Here is a 27,179-nt window from a genome sequence, read left to right on the forward strand (position 1 = left end):
CGGGAGAAGGAGAAGAGGGAGAAGGAGAGAGAGAATCTGGAGCAGACCCCCTGCTGAGCACGGAGCCAGACATGGGGCTCGATCCCACCACTCTGAGACCATGACCTGAGCCAAAACCAAGATCCAAAGCTTAACCAACTGAACCCCCCAGGTGCCCCCAAGCTGTTTAAGAGTTAATAATATCTTGTATCTCCATGACATTATGCAGGAGAGAGGAGAATCGAGTCACATAGATAAGGTCCCTTCTGGAGAGTTCATGAGAGGAATCCGAGCTAGGGGATGACACCACTGGTGTACCTGAGGGGCATATTTAGCATGATTCTTATGCTCCTCTCAGGCTTGTATCTCTGAAGCCACAGACCCACTGCATTCTCTGCCCTTGGACTTCTCCAAGTGCCCCTTCTACTTCTTTGTTGCCTTAACTGAAGGAAAGAGTGAGGGAAGGTGGGCCCCAAACCCAAATCTACAAGAAAATCACCTCAAATGAAAATTTCTAAAGAGAAAATTCCAGAAGCAACAATTCAGGGACCTGTTTTTTTTTTTTGTTTTTGTTTTTTTTACTTCAAGTTTTACAGCTTGCCTAGTAACTTTTAGGTCACATTTGTGTTGTCTCTACATAATTTCTGTTGGCTGATAATTTGCTGTGTGAAAAAGTAAGGGTGGTGATAGAAATGGTTAGTTGCAAGGATTTTTGAGGCCAGCCAAAGGCTAGCAAGTAGTTTTCAGTGATAATTACTGAGAATTCTTGGGGATCACTTGTTTCCTATCCACGTTTCAAATGTATTATGACAACAATACTGATTTTCAAAACAGCAATTTAGGTGATGAATTTGGACAATCACCCATGTTAGGATTTGAAATAGAAAATGACATACACATCTTTTAATATAAGTACACTTTAAATCCAACATATTTTTTTTTCCCCTGCTTTGAAGGGCAAGAAGTATAATGACTAAAATAACGGATCAAACAAAAAAAATTAATTTAGGTTCACAGCTAACCACTGTGCAGTATCACTATCATCAAATTTTTCTGAAAGCTTCTGGTTCAAATTTTGCTTTTAGGGGGCTTAATTCTTTTTTTTTTTTTAAGTTTTTTTTTTTTTTTTATTCGACAGAGAGAGACACAGCGAGAGAGGGAACACAATCAGGGGGAGTGGGAGAGGGAGAAGCAGGCTTCCCGCCGAGCAGGGAGCCCAATGTGGGGCTCGATCCCAGGACCCTGGGATCATGACCTGAGCCGAAGGCAGACGCCTAACGACTGAGCCACCCAGGCGCCCCCAGGGGGCTTAATTCTTTAGTCAGTTATAGATCAGCGGGTTGAGCCTTGGCACGTGTATTGGTGAACCCAGATGTGTCTTAAGAAAAAAAGTGAAAAAAAAGTTTTAAAATTGGTTTAGCTGTTTCTATTACTTACATTATTATTGAAAAATCAGCCCAAAACAAACATTTGAATCAGTTTTCAAATTTCATTAACAAAGAACTGATTTCATTTGATTAATAAGAAATAAATTTGACTGAATTATTCATTCAAGTGGCTTAACATTTAGAGACATGGATATTTATCTGCAAGAGATTAAAGTCTCCATTGGAAAAGGAGTTTGTGCAGAAATGGTCCTTTATATTAGTGTTCTATGTATAAGAACTATACTGAAACCATGTAATTACATAACGAGCTTTGACAGGCAGAGTATTTACTCACATTTTTTATGGTTTTTATATCTTAGCCATTTTAAATCAAATCAATCTGAAATTTGATACGCACGCTGTTAGGGCAGGTATACCTCAAATATTTTTTAACTTTAAATAATTTCTGTGTTTACTTGATTGTATCAAGAATCTTTTGCAAACTTCATTTTAGGGATGTGTACAGATGGCTGTGATAGAAACTTCTGGTACAATTTTGCAGTAATAAAATTTCAATGGTAAATTTAACTCCGTTTGGTTTTGGGAATGGAATAATTATTGAATGTCCAGCATGTGCCTGGCACCGAGCTACCAACTGGGGGTTATAGTGACGTATATGACAAACATGGTCTATGATCTAGGTTTCCAGTAGAATGTGCTAAAAACACACTAAGTGTGGAGTTAATGTGACACAAATTGAGATGTTCATAAACACTGAGAGTTTAATTTATGCAAATTATATGGAAACTTTTCTGAGGAAACCAAAGTATATTACATCAATAAATCTTATTTATTTATTTATTTATTTATTTTAGATTTTAAAGTAATCTCCACACCCAATGTGGGGCTCGAACTCACCACCCCAAGATCAAGAGTCATGTGCTCCACCAAATGAGCCAGCCAGGTGCCCCAATACAGCTCATTTGAAGGCTGACAGTTATCTAATGATCAGAGAGCTTACTCTCTGTGCTCCTTTACCGAAGTGGGTAATAATAGTCTAGTCATTTCAGAAACAAGCTGATACTTGTTCATTATCCCATAAGTAATAATGTCCTAATGGTAGGACAATGATCAATAACATTGCCCTACTGACTACCAAAAAAGTTGATATGAATTAAATAATGTATTTATTATTACTATCATGTAGCGGGTTGGCATTCAATAATTATGAATAAATGATGATTAGTATTTTAGTCATTATCACTGTTACTTACCACTGAGTGACAGAGAAGGCCACCTCTTCCTCCAAATTCTCCCCAAGCGAGGATTAACCAGCTACTGACTACGTATCAGTAGATAATACAGAATGCATAGAATGCAGTGCCTAAAACCACTTAAAAATAGATGGTGGCTTGCAACAAACATCTTTAAATTAATAGCCAGAATTTTACCCAAAGCACAGGCTACCTGATATTTTAGGAAGAGCAGGGAAAGAACACTGCCAACACAAAGCAATAGCTACCAATATCTTGGCTGACTTTTGCTCCAAATAGAATTGTGAAGAACAGTGCAGTTTAAATGGGCTGCACAGCAAGTCTCTGCCTGATTCAGAACAGCCCTCTTTGCCCTCAGATTTCTTGCCAGAAAACTGAAGAGACTCTACAAGGTTCAGCCAAACACCCATCTTACGATCTCCTATCTCAGAATTTGGAAACAAAATCTGTTTACCCTGCTTAAATTCACTTCCTCAACACATCAGCAATGATAATGGAGACCAGTGTAAATAAAGCTGACATCCCTGGCTAGGAGCAATGGAACCACCTCTGTTCCAGGACATGAGGCAACACATACTCTAGTAATCATACACTGTACCCAGGTATGAATGCACCTGAGACTTACTGCACTGACACATCACCATGTGGGAGTTGCCCCACATATCAGGAAATGCTAGTGTGCCAAACACATTAGCTCCATTTCTTCTGAGATGCAACTGGTGACTATTGAAGTGGATAGCAGACAAATCAAGATTTTGCAACATATATCCCACACTTCAAATCATTCATAGAGTTTCTTCAAATCAGCAGAATTTACAAATTTATCACATACATATAGAACCCATTACGTAGGTCTGAAGGACTCCATCTCTATTCTTTGACTTACCCCGTATTTGGTAAATGAGCAAACCAAATACCCAGTGTCATGCCCAAATGACATAAAGAACCAGGACTAGAAAAACCCAGATCTCTGGAGTTCTGCCTACACTGTTTCTGTACTACTGTTCTGCATTTACAGCAATATGTATTCAGACAGCTAAAACTACGGTGGAAAATTTATGTCTGCACTGTCTTTTTTCATTCCACGTGAAAGTCATTATTGTCAAAAGAACTACTCAAGTCTTTCACGGCTTCTATTTCTGCCACCATGGATCCATTTTCACCTTCAGCTACAAAACTCCCTGGAGGCTTTCTCCACAGGGACTTTCTTCCATGCAAGTGCCAACACCTGACACTGGAAAGGAAGAAAAAAGGCTTTTTGGAGGCACAGTTAAACAATTTTAGCACCTCTTAAGCAAACTTCAGCTTGAGAACAGAGCTGATTGTTTTAATAAATTGACTGCACATTTTACCTAACAGTCTATTTTGTAAACACATTTATTATGGGAATTATCCACATTATACAAAATAAAAATCTTAAGTGATAACGATAAAGAAGAAACCTGTTGTAGAAAAAGCCTAACATCCAAAGGGTTCGGCCTCTGTGCACTCAAACACAAATAGAGTTATTTTATGTATTATCTATGAGGGGTTGCCTTTATAATAGATAATGATGAGGAGGATGGTTATTTTGGAAGAAACAGAAAATACCAAACGATAATCAGGAATTCTTTTCATGGCGTGGTGCCTGGCTGGCTTAGGCGGTAGAGCATGCGATTCTTGATCTTGGGGTTGTGAGTTCGAGCCCCATGTTGGGTGTAGAGATTACTTAAAAAAAATAAAATAAAATCTAAAAGAAAAACGAATTCTTTTCATATTAGCTAACAGATTATAACTGGCCCACAAAGTGTTTCCATCCTCATGGCATTCATATATACATCAGTGGTTCTTCACTGGTTCCTAACATTCTTTGATAAAATTTATGACACTCTCCCCAGGGAAAAAAAAAAAAAATATGTAAAATACTTTACAAATAACTTCAGGCTGTTGAGAAGAATGTCCTTCACAAGATGTAATCAGGCATTTGGTATGGACCTGAATGCCTACAGATCTGAAGGTCAAGAACTCCTAACATCTATTATCCCAGTTTAGATCAAAATGAATTACTAGGTATTATTATTCCCCCACTTTCATTGATGAGGTAAAAAGCCTAAGAATGGTTCTTTGACTTATCTAGTATCAAACAGTACATCCTAGTCTCTAAGTCTAGATAAAAACACAGGACTGTGTTCTAGAAACCATTTCTCAATCAATTATCTGACAGAATTCTCTCGCTTGACTACTTTGTGTCCCTTCTTTAATAATCACCATCAGACATCTAATATTTCTCCAGACTTAACTATGTGTAGGATAATATGCATAGGCTTTGTTTCATTATCTGACCTCGTTAAAACGATCCTAAGAGACAGGTATCACCATTATTGTTGCTGTTGTTACTGTTATTCTTCTTCTTCCCTCCACTTTACAGATGAGAAAAACTGAGGCCTAGCAATGTTTTTCAGTTGCTAAATAGCAGGGCTAAGATACAAACCCAGGTCTGCCTCGCTTGAGAGCCACAGTGCTAAACTATGTTTCAGGCCCTGGTACTAAAGAGGCGATTGGGGAATTTTTACCAAAAATATTTCACCATAGCTTGGCTTTGAAGAACTCTTATCTCTTCAAACCACCCTACAACAGCTGATTGAAATTATGCAAGTTTTGAGGTACCAGAAAGAAATGACTCATCCTCGATCAGATATGGCAACGATCTGTTTTGAGGTTGACAGATACAGTCATAGGCAGAGGGACACAACACTGGGCTGAGGGAGGGGTGGGGGTGGGGAGGGGGATGGGTGCAGTACACGTGTTTTAGTCCTGCCATCTCAAAAAAGAGGAAAAAAAGTATGTAAAATAAGCCTCCGCTTCAAAGCAGAAAATTAGTCGACACCATTGACTTAGCTCCTAATAACGCCCGTCACATGGGAGGGCAGCTGTGAACCAGAATCTGTTTTTGCATTAGTCTTGGCTAGAGATGGGGCAGCAAAAACGACGCTGGGGTTTTGACAAGTTCTGTAAACACATATGTTCAGATAACAATTTACTAGGTTTACTTTATATACTTGTATGTTCCCTGGCAGAGACCTTTTGCAATGTGTGGTATCATCATTATTCAACATAAAACACTGCCAATTCTGAAAGAGGAGGTTATTTTAATAAATTCCTCAGATTTCGATAATATGAAAATATTTATAATTATTTCCCCTTAAATATTTCCCCTATTATTATATATAAAACTATATGTTCTTCATCAACCTATGGAGCTGACTTTGATACTTTTCATGTGTGATATAGTTTCCATTTCATTACAGAACAGTGAAGACCAAAATATTCTTAACTCTAAACACTTTTTACAGGCTATCAAGTTGAGAGGATACAGTACAGATCAGATGTTAAAACATAGCATGTAGTCTGCTCAGCAGAAGGATGGTAATTGCTGCTTACTTCCACTGAACAGCATACAAATTATGGAAATACAGTTAAATATACTGAAGTTCAAAACAATTAAGAACCATGTTAAAAATCTGCAGATGTGTGTCAACAAGAGACTCGGATACCAAATATGCAATTTGGACTAAATACTTGATAAGACTAGATTGGGAATACTTCTTGTACCATTTCATCCTCTAGGACCTAAATACAAAAATAAAATAAAATAAAATAAAAATTTAAAAAAAACAAAAATAAAAAACTAAGAAAAATGAATCTGAACTTCATTTAATTTTTGAATCTATAAATAATTCTCTTAAAATGTCTCATTTGTACTCAGTTTTGTATTTCCTTGGGACACATAAAGTCATAGGTATTTAAATCCACCTTTCCAATGGTAAAAATAAGCACCTAATATGTTATGTCATTGCTCAAATAGAAGATGTATCTTTAAATGAGAATTCCGTTCCTGCTAGGGTTTAAAACCAAACTTGAGCAGATAATTTCATTATAGAAGCATGGTGCAGACAGGGAAATCAAAGCTGATTTTTAAAGTTTTAATAACATTATTTTAAAAAGACAAGTTGGAATTATGAATTTCCTTAACAATCAGGATGTAATTTTGTAATAACTGAAATCTTTCATGGGAAAACTGCTTCTTCAGTAACTCACACAGTCAATTACACAGGAAAGCACGGTAATAGGCTGTCCCCCCATCGCCCCCCCCACATTCAAACAGCTCACGTACACGACTTCCTTTTCCATTACCAACTTGTCTGCAGTACCATCTGTGAAAACGAACACATACCTTGTGCTGCCAGTTTCTGTTTTTGCACGTCCATTAGTGGGACTGGCTACAGCTGCTCAAGAAGAAAGCAATGATTGTCTTTGCTTTTATATATATATATATATATATATATATATGTATATTTCCCCTCCAGTACAACCATATCAGCACAAGGCAATACATCGTCCTGAGTAGGGGACTGCACTTAATAACCTGACTCGGACCCGGGTCTCTGTGTGATCTGGAGTTTGTTAATCACACTGTATCACATACCAAAGCAAGAACTACCTCATCGCATCCAGCACTCTCGAGACGACCCCTCAGTCACTCCTACCAAACGGAACAGTTAAAATCATTCTGTACTGTGACATTCTGTCCCTCGAGCAGAGTATCAGGAAACCAATACTGAGGCCTGGCAGCATAGCCTGAGACACAAAACTCCTGGTGAGTGAGCTTTTATTTCATGAGAGGGGCTCTGAAAATAAAACATAGCAACTCGCTTTTCTAAAACTTTATTTTCCCCTGCCTGCCTCGTGTTTACATTATTTTTTTGTTAGCATTATTTTTCTCCTAGACAAACATGATTAAACTGTTCACAATCTTTGCAGAAGATGCAAATATATTAAAGCAAGAAATGACCTCAAATTAATTTTTTAAAGTGATTTGCCTTCAAGAAACATTTCTCCCTACTGTGGAGTAAAAGAATTAAAAAAAAAAAAGAAAAAAAGAAAACATCAACTACCAAGTTCTTAAAAATATATATATAAAAAAAAGATTCATAGAGAAGCTGAAATTAAAAACACACACAAAAGAAAAGCAGAGATCCAAAAAATGGCTTAGATGTTTTCCTGTGCTATTCCACATTTACAAATTTACCCCAAATATATCAAAACTACTTTTCTTCATAAGAGGTATTTTGCTGTCAGTGTGTAAGCTTAGCTTTTTGGAACATTAGGATGCCAATTCTGCCTTAGCTTCTCATATACTGAATTGTCTTAAATCATCAAATGGCTCTGCTTTCTCAGCATTTAGGTATAGGAGATAGAGTGCTGGATTCCAATTATTTACAGATGCAAGTCACTCCCAGGGGACTGGAGCTATTAAAAACAAGGGCCTATTTTTTTCTTTCAATCTTTGCATTATCAGTGCACTGCACATAGTAGGCATTTAATTACTGACAGCTTAATTGAACTGACCTCTGTCAGAAGACAGGGTTCTGCTGATTTTAATAAACAGACATTGTGTTAAAATATATGTGTGTGTGGTATGTATATATATATATACATACATGCTATGATCAGCAGCTTATACTTTAAATGAAGCTTTATTCATGAAATATATATGGCAGTCATCATTACAAAAATAGGACTTAGACTGAAAACAGTTTCATTTTTGTGAAATGCAAAATAAAATTAAGTTATGCACCATATTTAGACTATATATTATATGACAGGAGGGAAAAGAAACGGACTTTGCTTGAGCTTCTGAGCGATCTGCAAAACTAGTCGAAATGGCATATGTTGATGTGTGTATTTGTGTATGTATACACATCAAAGTGACAGTCCATATACATACACATACACAAATATACATACATACACAAACGAATCCAGGGCAACATTTTATCACTGACATGTAGTGAGATGCTGCTAGTGGCTTTTATTTTCATTAAAACAATATCATATTTTATAAAGGGCTAAAATACCAATGATGTTGTTAAATTAAAGAGAAAAAAATCCCAAGAGTTTCCTGGAGAGTGGAGAAGAAATGTAATTAACTATGTGTACAAAAGACCGAAAAGGAAATGAAGGAACAGAGTACCTAGGAGAGTGACTTATATGTCAGCCTAATAATTATTGATTTTAATAGGTGGAAAATAAGACATCGAGAACTTGTGATTTATTTTTATTATTGTGTTAGAGTCCTCTCAATTCACTTACACACTCAATTAACATAAGTGTAATTATATATGGGAGAATACTGAATGCAATGCTTGACATATATCAGGAATTCAACGAGCGTTAAATTCTTCCTTTCTCTCTTAGTTTCAGAAGATACTGAGTATCAATAGATATTAGATTTTAGAAAATACTGAATAGCTAAATAAGATTTTGGCATGTATATACACATATATCATTCAATTATCTAGATTTACATATTTATGCACATTTGTATAAAAGTTATGCAAAGAAGCTCTTATTTATTCTATTTTTACAACATGAAAAGAGGATGAATAATGATCCTAAAACTCTCTCACATTTAGGTGACTGTCTTAAAATTTATCACATCAATTATGTGTTTGAAAATACTATCTCTCCACCCTCCTTCTCTCTTCTATTCTTCATCTTTTGACTGTGTTCCAAAAGACCTTTAAGGATTTCATTACGTAAATAAACCAGTTTGGTGGTGACTTATTTACTTTCATGAGATTCATCAATCTATCAAAGATACATGTCTCACCCTAAAACACAAGTGGAAATTTGGGGAAGGAATCCGTATCCTTTGGAATTTTCTAGAATATAAAAGAATGCTAGGTAGGTCAAGTTCCCTTACGAATATTACTCATTCTAGCTAGTTTTCTTCTTTTCATATAGTGTGATCACATAGCTTAATACATTATCATAAAATATGACAATGGATATTTAATTCATAGACTACACAAAGTTGATCCACTTAAATTTATACAGATCAAGATTTAGAAACCTCTGTACAAAAATTAATTTTGGGTGCTGGCTGTAAATTTATATCCATAAGCACTATTTGGAATTTGACATCCCCTATTTTATTTAAAAAAAAAAAAAAATATATATATATGCACACATAATACATTAACATGCACACAAACATACACTTAAAATGTGTATTGCACATTTACATGCATATTTCCTTTAAAAAAAGTGACTTCTAGGTCCTCCAGTTTAATAATTTAAAAAGTTCAGAGGGGACAATCTCGTATTTTAAAGGGTTTACTTTAAAAACAAAACAAAACAAAAAAGTTACACTTCTTTCCCAAATAAAGGGTTATATATAACTAGAAAGTAAAATATCTCTGACGAAAAAGTAGATATAAAAAGTGTAAGGACAGAATCAATGAAACTTAAGAAACCAGCAGGTAGCATTTCATGAAGAAGGAATAATTTATGTATGATTAAAAAACATTTGCAGATATTACATGCTCCAAAAATTGTGTACTCTCTGAAGGGCAGGTTAAGTAGCTAGATCTGATTTAAATCATCCCTCTTTTTCTATCTACTTTCCAATATTTTATTTCACTCATTGCACATATGTATGTATATACTTAGTGTGCCCATGTGTATATTTCCTTGGCAAAATAAAAATGGAAATAGTCATCTTCTTTTAAACTCATCCCAAATGGAGAAATAATTCAAAAATAAACAGAATAGACTGATTGGTACCAGACTAAAATTCAAAGCAATTCACATGTACAAAAAAAAAAAAAAAAAGAAAGTAAGGAGAGCCTTAAACATAAAAGTCCTAACTTTTAAAGAAGAAGAAAATCACCATTAGCAGAGGTTTAGCTAATTAGCCGATCTAATGCAGAGCTTTTATGTTTGTAGGTTTACAAATTTCAGAAAATGACCAAATTATTCCACTTATACCATTAACTTGACCCCTTCCAGAATCTGACCCTCCTAATAGATTTGTTTTATAAGATATGACATCTTGAACAGCTGTGCTATTCTTTCTTGAACTTGACTTTTTTTTTTTTTAAGCATGAAAATAGACTGATTTGCTAAAACATGAGTATTCTTTGGTAACAGTGGGGGGAGGGAGGAATCAGAAATGGAAAAATAATATGAGTTCCTATCTGAGCGAGTCATTTTGAAACTCAGAGAACACTGAAGTATTACAAACATTTGTGACTAGTTAGAGAAATGATGTAGAGAGAATTTGAAAATAATCACTATGAATTGAGTTCATTAACATAAGGAGGTATGATTATTAAAATGGAGAAGAAATTCATTTGAATGTTCTGATCTTCAAACCTCCTACCACTGAGTGGATGCCATTATGTGCTCGTTGCAAATTGCAGTATGTTTCAAGTCTGGTTAGTAAGGCTCTCTCCAGAATTTTACTTATAAAAACTAAATATAAATCGAGATTAAGTTAGACAATTTCAGGGAAAAGGTTTTCTAAATTTCTTACAGGGCAAATAACTTGCAGGCACATTGGGAATTTTAATCTATGCTAAAAAATACCTCTAGCTAGATTCTATTTAATATAGCAACTAAATAGTTTGATGTAACCGGAATACTGGTCTTACTCAGAACCCTCTTGATAAAAAGCCACACTGGATTTATAGATGAAGTAGGAAGGGGGAACAACACGGCATTTAATAATCACCGCATCTACCCTTACTCAATGCCCTATCAAGTTTAATCTTGCAGAGGTACTTAGGCTTAAGTGTTATTTTTGTACCTTGGCTCCAAATGGCATCTTGACTTAAAATTCCGTTAAGTACTTCAGAAAAATAATAAATTTTGCAGCACAGTACTAAAAGTACATATGAGGCTATTCTTAATTTCAATTATACTTTTAATATATTAGTGATCTGTTCATCCGATCGCTGCTTCTGATAGGTCGACCATTGTTTAACACAGCCCAAGCACACTGTTATTTTTACAAGAAGTGAAGGCATTTGGAAAAAAAAAAAAAAAAAAATCAGACAACTCTGTTTCCAGTGTCTCGGGGATAATTGTTACCTTTCTTCTTTTCAACTTTAAAAGAAAGCAGTGTCTGTTTTGCTCAGGGCAGCTGTTTAAAGTTCCTGCTGTCAGAATCTTTTCAACTTGAGTAGATTTAGGATTATTTAAAAATGATTATTGTATCGCACTAAGTCTTCTATTGCTATTAATACTTGAGCATCCTAATGTCCATACACAGCACAGTAATTAACCCAGGAGATACGTGTTCACACTCACCTTTGGGATGCACACACATATATTTTTACATGGGTGGTTCTAAATGGTTTATTTTTATTTAAAAAAGTTTTAGACAAACCTCTGATGGGGAATGTAATATTGGTAGTCCGAGATACAATGAAATTTTAAAAATATTTGGTCTTCTACGTCTAGTTCTGAAATTCATATTTCAAAGCAAACTCTGAAGACGATTCACTTACAACAGAGCAACTTCTATAAGCTGGTCCATTCTTTTACTTTATTTTATTAGGCAATATGCTATTGTAATGCAATCCCAGAACATTAGCAGAGAGGTTTTGCTTTAATTGTCATAAATTTACAAAAAATCCTTATTTTGAAAATATATTTTTCAGCTCATAGCTTAAATGATTGGACTTGCTTTCATTATTAGATAAATATATAATTTTTAACTTGGCAATACTGGTATAATTTTCCATTAGAACTACAATTAAAATTCATTTTCGTCCAAGCCATAAACATTGGTTTCCTTTAGCTTCCTTCTAAGTTGATTTAGATTTTCCTTAGCAACCAATGCACAGCCTTCTCCACCCTTTTATTTCTTTGAATGTTTATTACCTGTTGAAATCTTCTTGGCTTGCAGAAATAGCAGACAGGAAAGAAAAAAACTTACAACCTAAATGCCTGATATTTAATCAATAAAGGAAGGATTTTCTCCCTTAGGAATTCACTGCTCTATAAACTCTGCCTCTTCTCCTCTTTCAGGAACAGAGATGAAAATTCTCTGATTCCCACAAAATCAAAACCTCAAGTCACTACGACACACTGAAGAGCCTAAGAAACACGCACTTACTTACTTATGAATTACAGGTTATTCATCTATAATTTTTAAATACAACTGCTTATCACTTGCTATTACACAAGGATGACAAGGCCTCTGAGTCTAAACTCATACTTCTTCCAAAGTTTCTCAGAGATATATATTCATAATATTCATTATATTGATTCTCTCAGTGATAGAAAATCAACTTTTCTGGAGGACAGATCTCATTTCTGTAAGAAAGCAACATTTATTCAGAGTAACGCCGATGAAGAAGACAGCAGAACCACCTGGGTGGGACCCAAGGGTGGCAAACGCGTATGACGGACCAGCATGTCGTGGGGACAATGACTGATAGGCGTCAGGACCAGCACTGGCTGTTGTGCAGGGGCAGAGTTCGGCACCCTCTAGGAGGTCAGGTGTACCCCTTCACTGCTGGGTGGTGTAGCTTCCAGAGATTTGCTCAGGGTGCAGCTGGGGCCCCCGGTGGATCTGGGACTCGGGGTTGAAGGCTAGTCAGTCAGGACTGAAGGGGGCTCACCAGGTTGAGTATTAGTCTCAGCACTGTCATTTTGAGTAAAAGTTTGATGTAACTAGCAGATCGCTGGCGTGATCTCACGGCTCAAAAACGGGTGCTGATCATTATTCTAAAGACTTACAACAACGTTCTCTCCAAAGTCAGCAAAACCTGAATAAATTGGCAGCTTCCTCAGGTGGTGGTTTTGAAAGTCTACACTCACTTGGTAATAAGTTCTGGTATGTTTATTTATAAACGTCTTATTACTTTAAATTATCACCTCATGTAAGGAAGGTTCAGTGCCTTTGAAGTGTTTATAATTTTGAGGGGAGGTAAGGTAAATATACATGAAGCAATTAAGAGAATGATGCAAGAAAGCAGACATGTCTAAATACTAAGATTTTTATGATTCCTCTGCTTCTAAATGCTACAACAAGCGAGAAATGTGAAACATACACACTCGCACATGCACACGTACACACCCTCTCACACACATTCACACGCATGCAGCTGAGGAGCCCAATCCATGCAAGTAGGTGGTAGGACTCGAATGCACTTTCAATCCTTACTTATCACTGTAACTTTTAGTTTCTTTCAGTTGCTTGTGGCAGAAAATACAACCCAAACTAGATTAATATGAGGATAAATCTGATGCCTGCAAATGAAAAAACCAGGAAACACTGACTTTAGGCACAGTTTAACCAAGATTCAAGTGATAGCATGAGAGCATAATTTCTCACCCTCTGGTATATGTTTCCACTGCACTAACTACAGTTTCTCCCATATACCTTCTCTCTGGTTGGCAAAATGGCTGTTGAACATCTAGTGCCATATAGTTGACTGAACAAGTGAGGGGGGGAAACAGTGAGTCTTCTTTCTTGATAGCTCAACACAACGTCCTCAATAGGGCCTTGCTGGCCTAACTCAAGCCATGTCCCTTTCCTACCATGGCCAGATGGGATGCAGGATGGAATGCCTGCATTGGTTTATTAGTCCTAAAATCGATTCTCTAATGTGAGTTACAAATTAGCTGGGTGATCTTATCCAAATGCAGATTTTTATTTAGTAGGTCTGAGATGGGATCAGAGATTCAGTATTTCTCCTAAGCTCCCAGTCTGTGTAACAAAACACAAAGACACACACTTGAGCTCCAAATCTTGGGCAAAATCAGCTTCATCTGAACTAGATGAAATGAAAGTGAGGGAGGTGTGGATTTTCAAGGGAAAACTAAGGACTGTTATCAGAAGTAAGATATTAAAAGATGAGATAAAAAAATCAATACATTTCTTCTACCACCCCCCGCCCACACTCTTCTGTATGTTATCTATCCAGAGGAGGGATCTTTTAGTAAGTAAAGCATCTGTGCTGTGCTGACAGTACTGCTGATCACACCTGAGTGGCCCAACCAGGCCATCTAGTATTTTCTGTGGTTTGAATAATCCTTGAAAGAAGCCATCATTATCTACTCTTCTCATGTAACTCTCTTGAAAGAGTTGATCTATGCCATTTTCTTTTTTCTACAAAAGCCACACTATGAGGAGGTAGTAAATGATCACAATACCACCAACAGTCTGTTTAGAAGAATGTGGCAAAACCTTATTGTCACAAAAAAGCAAGGATGCCCCCATGGCAGGTGCCATGGTCAACTATTTGAGATTCAATCAATCCCATTTCCTTAGTTCACAATGAATATACAGGATATGTTTGGAAGGTTCACAATAAAAGCCCTTGTGGCCAGCTCACGTGAGAACGCTCCTGAAGGTTTATCTGTACTTGAAAGCCAATAGAGCTTTTCAGTAGTCACAGTGATGACAAAGGTAGCATCCGATTTTTTTTTTTTTTTCTGAATGCATGTTCTTACGGTCCTTTGTCAAATATCAGAAAGTGTTAAATGGGCCAATAACTGTTTCCATGGGCACATGTGTCAGAAAAATAACTTATAGACAAATGTATCATCCTTATCTTCCAGAAAGGCTGAATTACTACATTAACAAGAAGAAAGGTTTACCCTCTTTCAAATGAGGTATCTAAAAATATATACGTCTTCTGATCCTATGTCTAGCCCTAGCTCATATTTACACTGTAAATATTAATTACTATCAATTTCCACTTTTGCTTTCTTCACTCCTTAACGAGCTGGTATACTCTTTGTTTGAATTCTCTACATCACTGGGCACGTCTCTAGTTTGGGTTATAACTCAGAGTCAAAGAGAGCATGAGACTACTTTCTATATTCTTTCTCAGGTAAAGAAAAGCTATGACTTTTATTTCCCCCTATGAAGTGAAAGCATCTTATAATCTAGCAAGTGACTGTTGTGTCTCATAAGAGTATTAAGACTAAAATACCTAAACTTGGCATGTATTTTCTATTTCTAAATGAAAGCAGGCCAATGTCATCCAAAAGATGTACAAGTGTCTAAAAAATAGAAAGTGCAAGGCTTACTTATTGCCAAAAGCATGTAAATCTAGTGCCAAAAGTCTTACATGTACAGGATTGCATAAAAACCAAGGCCATGGCCCACTAAATGTGATAATCGGGTGATACGTATCTGTCATCACTTACTTATTCATTAATACTTAATACCATTCATTGACCATCTGCTTGGTGCCCAGTACCATGCTGGATGATTATGGACCCATAGCTATGGACCTATAGGGACTATGGACCCATAGAAGACATGACCCAAGGTCTCAAGTTGCTCACCAACAATCAGAGAAGCCATATAAGCAAAGACCTGGTAAGTGCTCTAATAAAGCTATCTGTATTTACTAGGTTATGCCTCAGGAAAAAAAAAAAAAAAAAAAAAAAAGAGCAAATAGCCAATTATTCTGAAGGGTCATGAACATGATGCACACAGAATGTCTTGTGCTATGCCAGTCACATAATACATACATGTTCAGTAAATTAGTCTCTTCCTTCTTTATATATTTATGTAAAAGGGGGTGGGTGTAAATAACAAATGATATCATTGTCTCTTCCAGTTCTTGCATTTCAATACTTTTCAGTAGTTTTTTCCAGATGATCTGAAGTAATCTCATTGGCTTTGAGACTCACATTTCCTCTCTCCCTTCTCCCTTCCTTTCTCTCTCTTCCTCCTTCCATCCCTTCTTTCCTCTTTGTTTCTTCGCCTTTTCATTTATCATTTCATTTTCAGACTACTCAAGTTCCAGGCATTACACACTAGTGATTCTAAGAAAAACTGTATTTTGCAATAAAACAAACACTCCAAGAACATCTTACACAGTTACTAAAGCCTGATCCAATACACAATGACTGGTGACTGACTGAGGCAACCTAACATAACATGTATTCTTAATAAAGGTGAACTAATGTTAATTTCATTCAAGATACTTATTTAAGTACATAGTAAAATGCACTCTAGGTTTGTCTTTTGTTGCTGTTTGAGGGGAGGGAGCCAAATGGTCTCAATTGCATATGGAGATAGCATTAGATGTGTTTCTTTTGCTCAACTGAGACAGTCAACAAAGTGCCTGAGTGTAGGAGTGTGGATGACGAGTAACTCCCAGCTTCAGTCATGCATATTCTATAAACTAGGAATGGGGCTATTCACCCCTGGGGCACGGGGAAGCAGTCAGTGAGTCTTTCAGGATGGTGGTGTTGTGATTTTCATTTCCTGGCACAGCATAGTGCTAAATGCAGGAAACTGGGATTAATTTTTCACTGGAACAAAGTTATTTTATCATTCTCCTTTAGTACTCTCCCCTATTTTAGAAAAGAAGGGGTAGGACCTCTGCACTGCCATTTTCAGTGATGCTAACAAGATAAATTAGAACACGTGACATGGATATGAAAGTAAAAATCATGTCACAAGGCAAGGGATTTTAAAGAGCATCAAATGGACAGACACCGAACTTGTTAAAATGGCAAAGACACCCAGAGCAGAGACACGACGGAGTCATTAGTTTTTCAACTGACCTGTAAGTAATTTTCCATACTATCCTCTAGGACAAATGGGGTTCACTGCGTCGTGTTCGTCAAGTCTTTACAAAGTTTGTTTTAAAAGTAAATCACTGGTAAAACTGAAATTTATTTTAATAACGAAAATGTTGTATTTAAAGAGCCTAGTTTTCCCCCATTAGCCACAGGGGACATTTTGTACGTTATTATTAGCACTTTGCAGCTAACAAGCAACTTTTAAACACTACTCTGCAACAGCTGTAAGGCTAAACCTTCCAGTCATTGGTCCCTTCTGCTGAACATCCAGAAATGCAGTGTTATGACATGTACAAACATCCACCCTAACTTCCTTTCAACTGAGAAAGCTCAAGATGGTAGGAAACGGGAGACCAACAAGAATCTGCTCCCTTACTGTACACAGTATCTCGCTCTCTGATTAGAGCCCAGGGCACACTCCTGGCGAAAGCAACAGCTCTGCTTTCTGTCTTTTCATTCCCTTCTCCCATTAATGTTATTTCAATTGTGTTATGGGCTGCACTTTAGATCTAAAAAGAAACATTTAGTTTTATTTGAATGCTTAAATGATTAATGACCCTCTAGTGTAGCTGTCCTCTCATAATTGCCATAGAGTAAGCTGCAATTTACTTTTAAAATCCAGACCTCTGGGTACTATCGCGAGCAAACGATAGCTCAGGCACTGGCCACTACGTAGAGTTCATTTTTTAAAAATTGCATCAACTCCCCAGTATTCTAGGTGGACCATTTCCTAAATGTTTACGTCAATGGAAAGTCTTGAAACTTTTATTATGGAAAAATCAAGGCATTGCCACACTGTTCAATGAAGGAGGGTAGGTGTGCACCTGAGAACTGGAAGATAAAAGGAGAGGGAGGCGCGAATCACTAAGAAGGATTGTCTGGACGGGCCAAGACTCCGTGTTCTTCAAAAGGAGGACCATTTTGCATTTCATCCGAGAGCGGTGCACAGCTGTCCACTGAAGGGGAAGGAAGTAGTTATGTGCACCTATCATGTAATCAAGAAAAGGTGCCTGTGAGTCGTAACAGGACCATGTGAGTTTTACACTTTTCTATTTTATACAGCTAACATCCTCATGTCCCAGTGCAAGTCAGAACAGCAGTCTACATAAAACATGTAACTCCTAAAAATATAGCTGTTTACATTTATATAATGGAAAAAGATGTGATGTTTGCTTCCCAAGGTTTCAGCAGTGAGCCTAATAGTAAGTTTGTATTGCTCTCCTAACTTTATTTTTTGGAAAATGCAAAATGCATTAAAGAATAGATTCTAAGGCATCGCTGCAGAGCATATTCTGTGTGACAAAGGATAATGGGCCGTCATAGGATAAAAATGGACATTATCAAACCACAGTGCCTGGGAGTCACCTAGATAGCGCTGTCAGTTTGTTGTGTTTTTCTGTTTAAGTCTTCTGGCTAAAATGTTTTCTGACTTTTGTCTTGGCCAATTTTGGGCCACACCGAATGTTAAATAAACTATTATTTAATCAAATACAGGCATATTAGTCTCACTCCTGCTGACAACTTCAATTAGAATATTTTTGCTTTGTTAAAAAAAAAAAAACGCTCATGATCTTTAAACTGTTAAGGCCTCTGCACAACATCTGGTAACAATTTTTGATATATCCAACCATCAAACTTGTATCTCCGTGAAGTGGTTTATCCAAGATTTGTTTTAATTAGGCCGCCTTTCTAACTTCACATGGCTTTCAAAAGACAGAATCACTCAGATGTTTTAAGCTGTAAACTTACTGAAAGGTTCAGAGGCTATAATTAGAGATCCACCAAGGTGGACTATTTCTGTTCATTAGCTAGATAGCCAGGTTAATTTAGTTGCCTCTTTAAAAGAACAAGAAACTATTTCTAACTTTAGCACATTAAAAAAATTTATAAAAGCTTCAAGCTGCTTTTTAACACCCTACTCTTCTTGCTGGTGCTCCTATCAAAAGCATTTGAGTCCAACACTTTCCATAGGGACGCGTATTCCAAATGTATATTTCTCTACTTGGGCAGCCCGGTTCAGTTTTAACGTCTTCCATTTAAATGAAGTACATAGGATTGCGAAGACAAGATCACAAAGAACAGCATATACCTGAACAATAAATATAAAAATCCATCAACTTCTAGATTCATTTTTTTTCTGTGTCTTTCTTTCTTTGTTTTTTTATTATGTTATATTAATCACCATAACTTCTAGATTCATTTTAAGAAAGCATCTTCCCTCCATCAACCATAGCTTCTGGTAAGCCACCGTTTCAGTAAGAAATTACACTTACCTTGGATGTTCTTTTTTAATATATTTGCCTCTGTCTAAACCTTGGGGAGTATAAAAATCTCCACTCATTTATTTGCATCACAGGCACAGATTAAAGGCAAAAGTAATGTGGAAACTTAAAACTATTTATTTTATGAGGTAACTATTTAAAAATCCACTGGGAAAATAATGAAAAATGGCCTCATTATCCCTCTTTTTTGGTGAACCAGGCTTCATTCTACCAAAATAAGTCTCCCAGCTCTGTGTGTGCGTGTGTTTGTGTGTGCGTGCATGTGTGTGTGTTGAGGTTGATGGTAGCCCGTGGCTTTCCTCCACAAGTTTTTTATGTTACTCCCTTTGAAGCGCTAGCACAACTTTATAGCTTTGTATTATTATTAAACTTCTTCATCAATGCAGGGGTTTCTCATTGGTGTTCACAAAGCCTAAAAATGGACCCACAAGTTCACTAACATTTTAATTCCTTCCGGATAAAATGGACTGACAGCAACTGTAGTGAAGTTCACTATTTAGTCTACATGATGCAATGCATGTGGGTATTTGGAAACACTTGGAGGACTGACTTAAATGTCATATTTAGATTCACTTGTATTATATAAACAGTCAAATTCTCAGAGTAGATGATACAGCATAGGCAGCAAAAACATTTTCACCCACTGATTCTCTGAAGGAAAAAAATACATCTGCTTTTCTATTTTTGCTTATGGAAATATGGGAGAAAAGTATGAATCTTCACCTTGCATTTGAAGCTGTAGTGCATTTTACATTCAAACATTCTCTAATTCTGTCCGTGGCAAGAAATATATATATATACATATGCAATACATATATATATATAAAGACTTCAAAGGATTTTATTGTAAATCAGAATTATCTTCCTGGTGAACACAAGGCAGCAGGTGTGTGTTTTTCATTTGTTTAATATTTGGGTTTTGTTTTGTTTGGTGGGGGTAGACCATACAATGTAGTTCAACAGGGAAACAAACTAGTAGCCAATATTTAAAAATTGGGTGATCTCACATAAAAACCCATGTCTTTTTTCCTAGGTTTTATTCACATTTGCAAAATCTGGTATTAATGAGGTTCATTTTTTTCACGGGGCAAGACACAGCTGAGGTGGTTGGGACCGCCCCTTTCAGAAGCTGCACTGGCCACTTCACCACGTGACCTCTGAGCCTTGGCATTTTTACACAACCTGCTTGGCTCCCAGAAGCATTTAATTTTGCCATGGTAACTTTTAAGTCCTTTGATATTAATTATCCCAGGCTTTTTCTGTCTGAGCTATTTTGTAATCTGGAGGTACCAGAGTCTGCCTGGCTGGGTTCAAATCCTGTCTCAACACCAAGTAGCTGTGTGACCTTCGACAAGTTGCTTCAACTCACTTTGATATAACTGCTTTATCTGGGGAAAAAAAACAACAACAACAAAAGGATAATAATGATACCTACCTGATGGGTTGTTTTGAGGAGTAAAGGAGTGAATTCAGTGCTTGGATAATGGTACACACTCAATAAATGTTAGTTATTATAGCTCTAGTTTCAGACCTCCATCCTTTCTTCATACTCAAACTCAGCAATCCCATACATCCAACTGGCTGATACCATCAATTGGACAAATATCTAAAATGCATCTTCATGCTTAATATATCCATAAATAAATGCTTTAACTTGGGGATTTTGGTACCTTTCTAAGATATACACCAACAATGTCTTCAATAGAGAGCTAAAATATAGATCTCCCATCTCCTTAAACATTTCAAGTTCCCCATCATTTAGAGAACATGACCTACTGCTCTCCTTCTTTCCCCATTTGGTCTAGCTTGTCTCTACCATCTTCCACCAACTCCCTCCATCCTCACTCCTTTCTCCATTCCCATGGGATCAGATGCTATTCACTTAGACTTGGTACTTGCCAGTCTTTATTTTCTCTGCTGGAGACTGTGCTTTCTTATCACCATGTCCAGTGTCCAGCACAGTGCCTGCAACAGAGCAGGTGCTCCATAAATTTTTATTGAATGCATGAACAGAGGAAGCATGAATCCAACTAATTTAAGGCCTTCCTATCTATCATTTTAGGTCCAACTCAAACCAGTTCTTCTATCTTCTCTTCCAAGATCTCTTTCTCTCTCTCTCGTATATTCTCCCATTTCATTTTGCTGGTAGTTCTCCCATTTTATGGTACATCTTTTTCTATAGTGTTTGTTAACATGGCTATTTCTTCCACTAAACCGAGTTTCTAAAGGGTAGAGAACACACTTTTGGGGGTCATTTTCCAAGATGCTTTGCAAATCATCAGTGCTCAATTATTCAAGTGAATAATGCTTGATCATTTCAAAACTCAACAACCATTTAAGGAAAATCCTCGTTTATCCACAACTGGTTTCTTCTCTTCCTTGTGACTTGGTGGGCTCCACTGTCCTGAATTTGGCACCAACTTTGATGACTTCCTCCACCACAGCCAATCTTCCTAGCATCAGTGTTTTTCTTCCACTAGAGATAGCTCCCTGCATTCACATTTACCTTTCCAATCCACCAAGAATACCATTTCTAGATTGAATTTCTTTTTTTTCTTTTTTTTAAATTTTATTTTATTATGTTATGTTAGTCACCATACAATACATCATTAGTTTTTGATGTAGTGATCCACGATGAAGAAAAACTTAATTTTATCGCTTCCTTGTTCATAACTTTCATCTTTTCATAACACAGCGGGTAAACTCCAAAATCCTCTGTTCCACATTCTTAATGCTCTTTACAATCTCAATTCCTCAATTAACTTCCTTCACTCTTCCTTGAACCCTCCAAACTAGTTTCTTCCAACTTTCCTCAGACCTTGTACAATAAAACAGGTGTATTTGAAACACACACACACACACACACACACACAAACACACACACACACCAAGCCTTCTACATTCCCAGCTCAGTGCATTTTCAGACTGTTCTCTCTCTTCCCCTCAACCTTCTGAAACCTGTGTAACCTTCAGAGATCAGCTCAACTTCTAGACTTTATGAAGCTTTAAATGCTAAATCTGGTATTTCCTTTTCTTTCTTTTTTTCTTTCTTGCTAAATCTGGTCTTTCTTTCTTTCCTTCTTTCCTTTTTTTTTTTTTTTTTTTTTTTGAGAGAGAGAGTGAGAGAGGGAGGGGCAGAAGGAGAGGGACAGAGAATCTTAAGCAGGCTCCATGCCTGATGTGGGGCTCGATCTCAGGACCTTGATCACAACCTGTGCCAAAATCAAGAGTCAGAGAAGCCCAACAGACTGAGCCATCCAGGTGCCCTGCTAAATCTGGTTTCTAACACTTCTCCAGGAAGGCTGTCAAGCCTACCTCCTCATCAGCTAGATGAACATTTTATTCTTTCCTATTTACCCTTTCCGCAACATCGCCCAAACCTCCCTTCAGTGATTTCTACTGAACTACTTCCCTACTCTACACCAGGCATCTTCAATCATATTCCTCCTTGAGTTAGTCCAGACTTGTGGGAGCTAAATTGCACCAAAATTCCTTCTTCATTTAAGGAAACAAAAAGAGCCAATGAGGAAATCAAGTGTTTGTTTCTGTATTCAATTGTGACTTCTGGAAGGCAGGAAACTATGATTTTCAATTGCTCAGCAAAACTTAGTTCACTAAAGAACTGAGAAGAACTAAATGCTCAATTTATAAACTGAAGAGGAGGCTACCAATTTAACCTAAAGACAGTTTTCTTTCAAAACATTGCTTTAACAAAAGGCTAAAAACCTGTAAGGCGAGATGGAGTTACCAGATGAAAATTACTAAAATACTACATTATTGTTGCACTGCCACTACAGATTTAAGAAATTTATCTATAAATATCAATTCATAATGGTTTAATATAAAATGCAACATGTCATTAACCACAATCTCACTCTTGGATACATTTATAAAAGAATGGTAAGTATAATATGCATATATATTTACCATGATGGTTTTCCCATTTAGGGAAATACAATTCTTTTCTGTAGATTTTTTTTTCTTTCAGACAGTGATTCCTTTTAAATTCCAAAGTTGGGGAAAAGTACTATAAAATGACCATCTGGCTTGCCCACATTGGATTTTGTGTTAGGTTGGATATGGTCATGAGGGTTGTAGTTTGACTTTGCAGCCAAGTGTTTTTTTTTTTTTTTTTTTTAATAGACTTCACACAAAATCAAGGATGTGTATCATGGGAATGTTCAAAATACTCAGGTCAATGTTTCCAAGCTATCTGAGAATCATAATTTACATAAAAAACAACGTGCCACGTATGCATTACTAGTGCGTGCTTATTACTCTGTGCTTCCCGCACGAGAAAGGACTTTGTTTCCTATCAAGATGAAAACCACGGCTACTTCCCCCAATCTCACGCTTTTCACCTGCACCAGCTGCTTCCAATTACCCGATTCCACCTGCAAGACCCCCTCTAGTTGTGTTGAGATTGGTTCCTGTTTCAAAAACAACCAGGAGAGTGACCTGGGCCTGAGGCAGAAGGCTGCTTCAGTTAGGAGCAACAATCTTGCATCAATTTAGTTTCCTGCTTGTTTTTTTCTCCTCTGCAATCGTTGGTTCCCAACTCCTGGCCTGGTTTCTGATCACTTGCTTTTCAGTCCCTGAAATGGGATGGGTGCATCCACCCTCCCAGTTTCAGTCCTTGTCTGCTCTATCCACGGCCATTCTAGAATCCTCAAGTGTTGGAACTAACTTACAGATGATGAACATGAGCCTAGAAAGGTTATGGGGATGAACAAGTGTCATTCTGACAAAGACAGACTTATAGATTAGACCTTATGGGATGGCCACTTTATATAGTTCAACCTAACAGAATGCAGTTTCTGAGGTTACCAATTCAGGCTTCCCTTCTGCTGTACCCCAATGTCTTTCTATGCTTCAGCTCCTCCAGTTTCCCTACTTGCTTTCAATGCTTATCCTTGCTCTGATATTTGGGGTGGCAATCTCTTGACCTAGCATAGTGTTTCTCAAAGTGTGGTCCACACACTACAGATTCATCTGGGAGTACTTGTTAAAAATATGGGGTTTTTTTGTTTGATTTTTTTTTGTCCCACACAAGACCCCCTGAATCAGAAATCACTAGTTATGAGGTCCATGCATCTATATTTTTAACAAGGCTCCCTAGTGATTCTTAGTTCAGGTTTAGTTCACCTCTGGTCTTTTAGTTCCAGTTAGACTATGACCTTCTGGATTGTGCTACAAGTTCTTTACCAAACCTACTTACCACACCTTTGCCCCTTACTTGCTCCCAAGTATCTTCCTCTTATAATCATTGCAACATAACAGAAAATGAAATTTCCCTGCTTTGCTACTGGATTATTTGAAGGTAATGGAATTCCACGTGTAGGAAAATTATTTAGCAATTCTGATTTTCTACCTGTATGTTGTTCTTGGTTTACTTGATTTTTTCCATTGATTCTATAAAACAAACATTTCTAAAGAAATGAATGTTTCCTTTATGCCTTTAAGAAGCTCTCAGGCTCATGAACTTTTCTACGAAAGACAGAAGTAATGAAAATTATAATAAAATATGCTAAAAGTAATAAAAAATTATGCCCAGGTGTAATGTCAGTACAAACAATTACCAATCAAACCCAGTCTGGATTCCTACTGGATTAAACCAACCCTTCTAAACTTTATTGAAATCTTAAATAATACCAGATTTCTTTGGGGGGGGGGGATTAAACTTACAATTTTACTTCAGAAATAATGTGATATTCTTAGAGTGCCATATTTTATATATCTCAGAAGAAATGTCAGTAGCACTATGCAAAAATAATTCAGCAGGTTTAAAAAAATACTAATATTTTAACTGTTAACTTTGGTAATTAAATACTTGGAACAAACAAAACTTATGTTCAATGTCACCTACTATGAAATCACTGTAGAGATCTGAGTTCATTCGTTTACTTTCATAATTGTTGTCAAAGTTAAAATGTATTAAACCTTTGAAAACAGAAACTAAAATGTTTCAACTTTCTAAATCACATAAAAGAGAATACATTTTATGCTTGCTTTGCAAGCCTCTGATGTCTTTTCCTTTCAAGTACACTAAATTACTGACTTACCATGATGACTAACATAAAAGGACCAAGCAAAATACTGTTCACTTATCAAAGAAGATATATAGGCTCGTTATAATAAAGTACAATTAATTTTCATTTATGTAAACTAAACAACAACGATACTAGTAAGAACGGCCTTAGCCATGCTCCAAATCTTCGTTTCGAAAGAGTCCAAATAGAACGCAGGTTCACAGAATTACATTGGTATATTTTATTCTTTTCTACCAGCCATATTGCTCATATTGCCTTAGACATTTTCATTATTCTTGTGATGTTTGAGAAATGACAAAATTAGAGAAGAAGAATCTGATAAAGATAAAGCATGGCACAAAAGCTATATAGATAATTGCCTTCACAAATCTAGTGCAGTTTTCATCTCTCCTAATTAGCCTCATTACCATACTTTAAGACAGACTAGCAGTCACTCAAGACCCTGTTCTTTTCTGGGAGAACAAGTGCTGACAGCCAAATGGACAACATATGGAAAAGTACCCTCTTTCCAGCTAGTCTTCCGTGTACTAGGCCTCTGGCAGAAAATGTAGGACAGAGAAAGTTTCCTAAAATCCACACTCTAATAGGCTTCTCTACCTCAGGGGTAGAACAATGTGCCTTAAATACCTCTCTTCACCCCCAACTTGTCACAATTTGGGGCGTTTAGGTCCTACAGCCTATGTGTTTTCTAACAGGAATGCTGACCATTTTCTAAAAGTACATAAAGAGCGTTAGCACACCAATTCTGCTAGACAACTTGATTTTTTGGACCTCTTCATCACTCAACAACTACCATGAAATTCTCACTTTCGGATGCCCCGTGGTAGTTTTTGCCCCACATAACTGGGATATCGCCTTAAATTCCTTAGAGACTAAATATAAGAACTTCACTGATCACCCTTTGAAAGTGAGTTTTAAATAATAATTTTAAAAAATGTCAGGTCATTCTTGAGTATAACATAACTGTCAATATCGACTCATTTGCTAGAAGGAAAACATTATGGAATCCATAAAAAAAAAAGACAATGTTTGGTGACAGGCTGAATATTTTTCAGATTTCTGGAAGCCTCACTGCATATGTTCTACCAGGGTTATTTCTAACTAAATCACTTTTCATAAAATACATTTTGATAAGATTTAAAAGGTTATGTTCAACTTATAATATGGGAAAAGGTCATTATTTGATCACATCAGTCATAGTATTTATAGGATTAATTTTCCCCATTCTAAGAAATCAGAATGTTTCAGTCCCTTTAATTTAAACAATTTCATTATTAAGTACTTCTATAGATCCTTTCTAGGCCCATTTGTTTATATAATCACAGGTATCTTTCTTTTTCCTGATGACTTTTCCAGTTCTTTAAAGAAGATTTTTGCTAGATTTAATTTTGCTTTTGCATTGCAAAACCTATGATGCAATCTTAATGGCAACAAAATCAGGGAAATGGATTTTCTGCACTTTGCAGTTTGGGGAAACTAACAGTCCATTCAGCGTGACTGAAAAATACCCTGAAGGCCAATATTTACTAAGCATGGCACACACACAGGAGCCTTGTTAAAAATCCACAACAAATCTCTCATTGCAAACAAATCCAAAGGCTTCAGAGCTTCTGCAACTGTCTGAGTAATGTTGATTCTGACAGCAGAAAGCTGCTTTCTTACCAATCCAGCAGCTAGCGAGAGGTCTGTTGGCCCCAGACCAAGATTTTATGATTTCTTGTCTGTATTCTCTGCTACATATTCCTCTTGTAACAATCTACCAGAGATGAAGAGCCTAATATTAAGGTGAGGTTTTCTTATCTCCTTACTTAATATTCAAAGGAGATGGTTAAATACCAACTA

The 27,179-nt window shown here is 36.7% G+C and overlaps 1 protein-coding gene across 12 annotated transcripts in view; it reads right to left on the bottom strand.

Moving 5' to 3' along the window:
- TRPS1 (transcriptional repressor GATA binding 1) overlaps positions 1-27,179 on the bottom strand; it is a 251,388-nt gene that overhangs the window by 9,623 nt on the left and 214,586 nt on the right. The gene's annotated exons all lie outside the window — the stretch shown is intronic.

This window comes from Phoca vitulina, unplaced genomic scaffold, assembly GCF_004348235.1.
Source record: "Phoca vitulina isolate PV1807 unplaced genomic scaffold, GSC_HSeal_1.0 scaffold18, whole genome shotgun sequence".
In the NCBI taxonomy this organism is placed as follows: domain Eukaryota; kingdom Metazoa; phylum Chordata; class Mammalia; order Carnivora; family Phocidae; genus Phoca; species Phoca vitulina.